The sequence below is a fragment of the Camellia sinensis genome, chromosome 14 (assembly GCF_055761805.1).
Source record: "Camellia sinensis isolate YWXY chromosome 14, ASM5576180v1, whole genome shotgun sequence".
Taxonomy (NCBI): Eukaryota; Viridiplantae; Streptophyta; class Magnoliopsida; order Ericales; family Theaceae; genus Camellia; species Camellia sinensis.
The window spans coordinates 78235409-78245053 of NC_138974.1; positions in this window are offsets into that span (position 1 = coordinate 78235409).

The following is a 9645-nucleotide window of genomic DNA, read 5'->3' on the forward strand; positions in this document are numbered from 1 at the left end:
TCATTTCACCGAACACTGAAAATGCACTTTCCATATTCTCTAATCGGCAATAGCCCCTTAATAATCAAGGTGTACAAACGGGCATCTACTTTAAAACCTTTCTTATGCATCTCCTTCACCATCCTTTCGATCTTTCCAGAGCTCGAAAACCCATCAATTAAAAATTTATAGGCCTTGACACCCAATTCTACTCCTTCCCTCTTCATTTAAACTAAAGATCAAATCCAACTCCCCAAAATTCCATCTCTTAGCACAAGCATTCACCAATGTGCTGAATGTAATAGAATTGGGTTTGACTCCTCTACCCATCATCTCTTCCACTAATTCCCTACCCCTTCTGATCTCTCCACTCGTACACAACCCATCAACCACAACAATCATCGAAAACACCGAAACCTCAATACCCAATTCGACCATTCGACACAAAAACTCTAGAGCAGACCCAACCTGATCACATCTCTCACAAGGGCAATCAAATGAATTGTACAAATTGTCTCATTGATTTTAACTCCATTATTTCTCATATAATTGAAAGTTTCCAAAGCCTCATCAAACTTCTGACTATCCGAATAAACTTTAAGCATTAAATTAAACAATTTAGCAAGAATCTTGGGTTCAACACAGTGATTCTCAACGAAAGAAGCTAAATCAGAATATGGGTACCTGAGATTTACATTTGATGAAAGCGAGTTCAGGTGATTTTCAGCATCTGTGAACCTCCTTGCCTTGATTAACCTGAGAAGTAAAACGAAATGGGTATGAAGATCGAGGTTGAAGGAGATGGAAGAGTGGTTGTTGAGGAGGAAATTGAAGAAATCGATGCATTAAGAGGTTTTGAGACGTGGGTAGGAGAGAATGAGGTGGACATGGTTGGGAGTGAGGTCGGAGAGGCGGGGCTGAGAAGATGAGGTGGTGAGGTGAGGATTGTTGTGGGTGCGTGTGATTAGATCTCCAATTTTTTGAGTTTGGTTTGGTTTGGAAGGTGGCATCTCTTAACAGTTCGGAGGTTTCTGAGCAAGTTTTGGAATGCCATTTTTTGATTTGGGAGAGAGGATGAGATGAGGCTATAGCTATTCAACTTCTCTCTACTTCTTGGGGGAATTCGGGGTGCCTGCTGTGGGTGGAAGAATGCTCCTCCTGCCAATCAAAATGGCTTTAGTTTTATGTTTGCCAAAAATCTCTCGTGTCAAAAATCTCTCGCGTCTGTCTATTGTGTCAAGTGATGTTAGTTATATACTTATTTTTCTTACAAAGAAATATTACCAAACGGTTGTACTATATGTACAAATTAGGACATGTTTGATTGATAAAATTAAAATGTGGAATTGAAATTATTAATTTGCGAGCTTAATAATTTTGTGTTTGTTTTGAAATTTTGTTTCAGAATTATTAATTTAATGGATAATTAATCCAACAAATTAGATTATGAATAATGGGGTAGATGTGAGATTATATATCCTGAATTGGAAAATAAAATAAAAAGACTCTTTAATCTTCATATGTTTTTTTTATTCCATACAAATCAAACAATAGACAAGAGGATAATTTATCGTACTAATCTAATTGGATAGTAAATATCACATTAATTTGATGGGATTATTAATACCTTCACTATTAGTCTTGTGAATCAAACATGATCTTAGTGTACTAATTAGTGTACCAATACTAGTTATGACATTATTGTTAACCATACTCATTGTACAAATTACAAATACCAAAAATATTTTAAATTATATCATATCATCAATTGGTACACTAATCAATACATTACTTAATGTATATAACATTATTCATTACAGAATTTTGCAAACAAAACCTGATAATAAATATAAGAGTAAATTACAAATGCACCTTCTGAGATTTGTTTAAAGTATAGATTGTTTTTTATGATTTTAAAAATTGTAAATACCCCCTTGTTAAATTTTTTTTATTTAACAGAATTAACTAAAAAATTAAAATTCATAATTGCTCTCTAATATAATAATAAAATTACCTAAATTATTAATTGAAGCATATTTATAACATCATCAAAAACTATTAATTGATTTCATAATTTATTAATAAAAGCAACTAACATGTGATGCATGTCAAATTGTAAGAGTCTTCTTTATTAAACATTTGTCTTAACATTCATTTGGTATAAGGCTATAGGGCTAAAATAGTCACAAAAAGATAAAATAAATTAAAAAGTTAATAAGACAAAATGCCATATCTAAACCATAATCATTTCATTTTTTTTTCTTATAAAAATCAAAAAAGCTAAAAAAATCTATCACAAACGAGGTTTTTTAACCCCAGGCTAATGTCACAATGCAAACCTGCCCCTATAGATTTAGCGTGGTAACCGGCCAGTAATCCTGAGATTACCAAAGGCCTCTAACCTGAATATCATAATAATATAAGGGTTGCGGAAGCAAATATATACAAATACAGCGTCCATAGAGCTGTGTAGACGTACATGGAGTTGAAATTTTAAACTGAGATATATACATACAAAAGTGACGTCAAACTTTCTTAAGTCTTGCTTCATTATACAAGTAATATAATAAGGGACTTAGCCCAACGTACAAATAATAAAAACAAAATAACGAAACATCGTTCACATAGTTCATAAAACTTGACTTTCAAAAGGGAACCTCCCTGGGAGGCATAGTGGCTGATTGACCCAAAACTCTCCAAGCAACAACTTAGGCCTAGTTACGCGCCTGCTCACCAACATACATAATATAAATAGTGAGCAGAAGTCCAATGAACAATAACAGAGTAAAAGGTTAAATGAATGGTGTCCCATAACAGATTTAGAAAGCAGAAACAAGGTCATTTTCATAGTCTTATTCAAAGCACATACAGAAATCAGAGTTCAAGCTTGGTCATACATGGTACATCCATTAACGCTAACAGATTAAATACAGAGCATAAATAGGGTCATGCTTGTCAGTTCTATTAAGGAATCTCTGGTACCAGGAACTTGTAACATACTTGAGCCATAAAATTGTTACCCCCGGGCCAGGGCCATGAGACCACAGTATTATTACTTCCGGGTAAGGGCCTTGCGCTCATAGATCACGGTATTGTTACCCTTGGGCAAGGGCCTTGTGCTAAGGATGCCACAAATACCTTCCAATATATGGACAATCATTCATTGATACAGAACATAGCATTTTAGAAAACAGATCATTTCTTGTCATATCATATAGGAAAATACTTGAACACGAACATAACTTTACAAAGTTATTGCTCACAGATGGCTCTAAAAGCAGGCAGACAGACAGAGTAGACAAATCAGATAGCTTACGGCACGTGACCTACACAAACATAACATATACACAGATTGAAACACATACTCGAATAATACTTAACTTATTGCGTTTCGTTCTTAGTGTGTTTTTATGTCTTATCTTCATTATTATATCTTAACTATGGCCTAGGAATGCCTAGGATGCAATGGGGATGCCAAAATGAGTTTCAAAACATAGTCATTTTTGTTGAAAACAAGAGTCTCGCTCGAGCGCAACTTCCTTCGCTCGAGCGGTCTGTAAACTCTACAAAAGTACTGGTTACTTGATTTTTCCGCTTGACGTATGCTCGACGGTCGCTTGAGCGTGAGACTGAGGTCCTTGCTTAAGCGCAACTCTTGTCGCTCGAGCAGTTTGCAAAACTTGTAAACTTCTAGGAGCATGAATTTTACGCTCGAGCCAATTTTTGGTTGCTCGAGCGAAAGTGCAAAAATACAGAGCGGTCGCTCGAGCGCAGGTTCTGTCGCTTGAGCGGAGAGGCAGAATCTGGAATTTCTAGATTGCTCTTCCAAACTCAAAACTCGAATTAAATACATCAAAACTCAAGAAAACATGTAAAAACTTGTAGAATATCAGGAATTGAAGATCATGTCGCAAAATCAAGGCCCAAAAACATGTCAATTATTCAAAATCGAATTTTAAACTTACCATATGACACATGCATGCATTGTGTTGAGTTCAGACTCCTCAAATCATGGACAAGAGAGATGTGATACATAAAATTATGTTGAAGTCCCAGCATTTAACAAATATAACACCATGCATGTGAGGTTTAAAATGGAATTTAAACTCAATTTTCATAAAGTATGCATGCAATGCACAAATCATGCTCAAATTCTTTAATCTAAGCTCAATTCTCAAATTTAAACACTTAACCCTCTTAAGTTCAACCACTTATGTCTTGAATACAAAGTTTAAGGGCATGATCCTTACCTAGAGTTCCCAATTCTCTTGAATTCTATCAAGTTCTTGCTTAATTCTACAAATTTCCTTTATTCTTACCAACTTCCCTTTTCTTTCTTCTTGAATTCACTCTCTCTCTAAGCTCTCACTCTCCCTCACATTTTGTTGTCTGAAGGAAGTAAAATGAGAGTGCAAAATGTATTCTAGAGCCCATTTATGCCTTATATAGGCTCAATTAAGATGGCTTAAGTAAACTTGGTTTCAACTAAGCAAATGGGTATTAATTATTCTAATTAATTCGTTCCGAATCGAATTTCAATCAAGCCTACCATAAATTCTAAAAATTCCAACTAACACGTAAATCAAGTTAATTTCATGATCGAATACCGATAAGGCCATCAATTCGCAGAACAGAACAAAATCATAGACATATATTCTTACTCAAAACAGATAGAAACTCACATAGCATATAACACATGCAATTAATGCAAAATTCACCTTAATTACTTATTAGGCACTCGTAATCATGGTTTAACAGTTAATCATAGGTTGAGGTTGTTATAGCTAAAATAGCCAAAAAGTTAAAAAGCCAACCTACATCCCAAACGAACCAGAGTCCTACTATTTTCTCTATCTAATTATTATTATTATTATTATTATTATTATTATTATTATTATTATTTAATAGAGAATTGAACTCTTGACATAAGAAAAATATTATCATATTGTTAAGGAAAATACTGTTTGTATATAAAGTTTTATCATATATTTTTTGATCACTAAATGTAAAAGGGCAAACTTCATTTTACCCTTTGTGATTTGGACTGGATGCGAATTACCCCCCTAACATTTGGAAATCACCACATAACCTCCATGTGGTAACTGGACTAAAGTGCACAGTTAACATTTCCGTCCAATATAACAAATTGTGAGACTCACACGCCTCTGTAGAGAGTAAAGTCAATTTTTAAGACGAAAATAGCATTTTTACATCTTTAAATTTACCCAAGATGCCATTATTTTTTCACTTTCCTTATTTCTATTGTTTCTCTCTCTACTCTGCAATTAAATAATAGCACTCATATGTATATGTATATATATATATATATAGAAATTAAATGATTTCCCTTAAAATCTATCTTAATATGGATATGATGCAATCTGTATATCACCAATACACTTGCACAACTTCCATTGGAAGTCAATTGCTTATGGGTTACCTACTATATTCAACTAAAAGACTGGAGTTGTCCATGAAGTTGTAAATTCTCAATCTTTTTCCTTTTTTTCTATTGTTGATATGGGTTTTTGTTCAGATTTGTGTCAATTCTGAATTTTTTCAAACTATTTTAAATTTAATTATATTTTGAGAGCAATATATATATATATATATATATATTATGCAAACATATATACATTTATATACATATACATCATTATATATATATATATATATATATTTTTTTTTTTGGAATTGGATTCATCAATATCATCATTCGATACATTGAGATGATGATGATTTTTGGGTCATTTGGGTTGCTTAGTCTTGAATGAAGATGTCAAATTGTGGAACCAATAGAACACCCAAATCTAAGATTAACTTCAAAAATGAAGATGTATATACAGAGAGAGAAATTGATATATACAAACATATATATATAGAGAATGAGAGATGGCAATGTAATCTATGCATGTATCTGTCTGTGTATCTCATCCTTTTCTTTTTTTTTTCTATTTTTGATATGGGTTTTTGTTCGGATTTGTGAATGTTTCTGCTCCTAGATTTGGTTCTCAACGCATTTCAAGATATGGTTTTGATTTAGTTTGTTTCTTGCCATTTTTTTTCCTTTCATGGGTTTTGATGTCTTGGAATTATTTTGTTGGGTTTTCATTTTCGAATAATACTTGTTCTGTGAGCTATTTTGGAAATTTTCTAAAAGATACATGCTTTTTAGCAAACTTCAAAATTGTTTTCTTACACTCCAGCAGCTCCGACATTGATTTGAGAAGACAAAGCTCACTTTAAAAGAAGAAGAATGAATATATATATATATATATATATCTGCCTTCTACCTTTTGTGTTTGTGAAAAGGACAGAAGAATGAAGAAGAGGAGAACGAGAACTAAAAAGAAGATGAAGATGCAAAGAAGAAGATGAGGATAAAGATAAGGGTATAACCGTCAATTTATCAATTCTGTTAACAAAAGTTAGTGTACACTTCAGTCTAGTAACTACATTGGGATTATGTGGTGATTTTCAAATGTTAGGGAGGTAATCCGCACTCGGCCCAAATCATAAGGAGTAAAGTGAAATTTGCCTAATACAAAACAATGATTCTTGGTTATATATATGATCATGTTTACAAAATTTCTTAATATTTCTTTGTAAGAAAAATAAGTATATAACGTCGCTTAACACTATAGTCATGGTTTTTTTGGCAAACATAGTTTTAAAACTTAGGAAAATGTTATGGATCTCAAATAATCTATCAATTTTTTTATCAAATCTTTCACATAGGTATGGAACCCACACAAACTTACATGTGTGTGGGTCCCACACCTATATGAGAGGTTTGGTAAAAAATTTAGTAGATTATTTGGGGTCTCTAAAATTACTCTAAAACTTACCCATTTTGATTGGCAACAGCAGCCCATTCCCAAAAAGATATCATATGTCACTGTTTTAGCTCAAAGCAGTGCTTGCCACACGTAGGTGCACAACAGGTACCTCGAATCCCTTTTTGGGTGGTCATTTTCTGTTAAAATACTTAAAATAGTGCCTTTAACCAATCACAAATACATAGACCCCTCATGTTGTCCCTTTATCACCCAACACATAAATGTGACCCCCACTCTCTTAACCAATGAGAGAAGAGAAAGGCACCACATGGTACCTACCCTCTTTGCACACAAGAATTTCTCTAATTTTAGAGTTCTAGTTGAGTTTTCATGATGTGGCGAGAAATATAAAAAATATAAAAAAAATAAAGTCAAAACATCACATCACAATGGGGTCTACTCTTATTAGAACTTTTTTATTAGAATTTCCAATCATTTTTGTAATTAAAAAGTTAAAGCATTCAATCACATCATTTTCATTATTTTTTTATGAGTAAGGGTAGAGATTATGAAAAAAATTATCATGAAATATTTTATAAAAATTCTCCAAATTTAAATTACATATGCAATAAAACACCACATACTAATTAAAAATAAAAAAATCTTCATGAAACATTTTATGATATTTTTTTTATGATTCTTTATATTACTCATTTTTTTTTATAGATTTTTTTTGTAAAAGAATAAAAAAATAATTGAAACAGTCACTTTGAAGCTTTAATGTTGTCCGTTTTTGGAATTTTATACTGTTAGCAATAGTCACATAAAGTTGGATGTTTTTTTTTAAGGATAAATTATAAATACACCCTTAAGATTCACTTAAATTACAAATTACCCTTGTGGTTCTAGAAATTACATTATGTCCCCTAAGGTTTCTAATTTCATAATAAATAGGTCCTTTTATTAATAAATCATCAAGTTAATTAGCAGTTTTTAATAATATTAAAATTTTATTTTAATTAATAATTCAAATAATTTTATTATTGTATAGGTGAACAGTTATAAATTTTATTTTTTCAATTAATTCTGTTAAATAAAAAATTTTGACAGTGAGGTATTTATAATTTTTTAAACTACAGAGGGTAATTCATATTTTAAGCAAATGTGAGGGGGTATATTTATAAATTACTCTTTTTTTTTAATAATTATAAAAGGGTAAAAACGTTAGATTTTATAATATGATGGGTAGCAGTCAGTTAGGAAGAATGAAAAATGGTTGAGGAGGGGTCAATTTAAATAAGTAATTTATTTATTTATTTGTTATAATTTTTCATATTATTTTTTTATTTTTTTATTTTTTTTTATAAAAAGTCAAAAAATTCTAAATGAATAAATCCTAAACTATCCCGGTGTGTTATTAGAAGTGGCAATAGTAGCAAGAAAAATGTTTTGAAACTCTAATTCTTGAGCTCTAAAGTCAGTTCTAATGAGCTAGTAGTGGGTCCCATCTACTATGGTGTAATGTTTTGGTCTTAGTTTTTTTTTCTTTTCATGTCATTAATGTTCCATTAAAATACCAAAATTAATGTTCTAAATCATTACTGTAGTAACAATGATAAAATGTGATAGTGGTGACTACAGTTAAAGAGCTTCCACTAGTAGGAAGGTGATTAAAATTTGGTGTTAGAATGAGTATTTGAAGAATTTTTTTTTGGACAAATTATACAAATATTTCCTATAGTTTGGGACTTGTGTCATTTTGGTCCCAAACTTTTTAATTGTGATACATTTGACCTTACATTTTGAATTTTGTTCCAAATAGGGACAATTGAATATACTATTGTGTTTGGATGATGATAGTGGGAGGTGTGATAGTGGCTAGATCTTTAGGCGATGTTTGGTTGGGGATTTGGGAGGGTGGATTAGATTATCAATCCGTTGGACCTACCTAACTCTTGTTTGGATGCAACAAAATATCATAGGATTAGTAGTGAATGGGGCTTAGTAATCCCCATTTGTAGGAAGATTAGCTGGGGTAAATTTTAGGTAGGATTAGGAAAATAATGAAGGTGATTGAGTTTATTTTATATAATTTTTTTTTTTTTACCAAGTGACCTATTTGTTTTAGGTTTTTTTAATATACAAATAATTTATTTATTTATTTTATGTAACAATAATTTCACAATCCCACCACTTATCATCTCTCATACTATCATCAAAACAAACACACTTTCACTTTATCCCCTCACTAACAATCCACACATTAACAATCTCTTCGCTAACAATTCTCTCACTAATAATTCTAGCTAACCTAATCTGCCAAACAAACGTGGCTTGAAGAGTTTCGGTGTTAGTGAAGAGAGTGAAATTTGATATTTAAGTGGATGCTCAAAGAAAATAAAGAAATTTTAAAGATTTTAAAGTGGAAAACCCCTATTATGGTGTGATCCTATTATAAATTGACGTAATCTTATTATAAAATTTGGTAATATTAATTATAAAATGTATAATCTCATCATAAATTAGTATAAATTAGCATCTATCTGTCAGATTTGAGGATGTGGATTGAGCAGATTGGAGGATTGGTGGATAGATGTGAATCGGTTTGGCGATTTAAACTTTTACAAATTTTGAATATAATATAACTTGTCAACATTTTTTTTTTGATAACAATCCAACTCAACATACCAAAAGATAGTCAAGTAAATTGTCAAATACCAATATTAAATACATATAAAAAAAGCTATGCATTATCAAAATTATTTCATTATTATTTTTATTCAGAAACTATTTAATTTGATTTTTTTTTTTTTTAAAAATGACATAATTAGGCCTTATATTTTTCATACAAAAATCATACAAAAATATCAAATATAAACACTTGCAA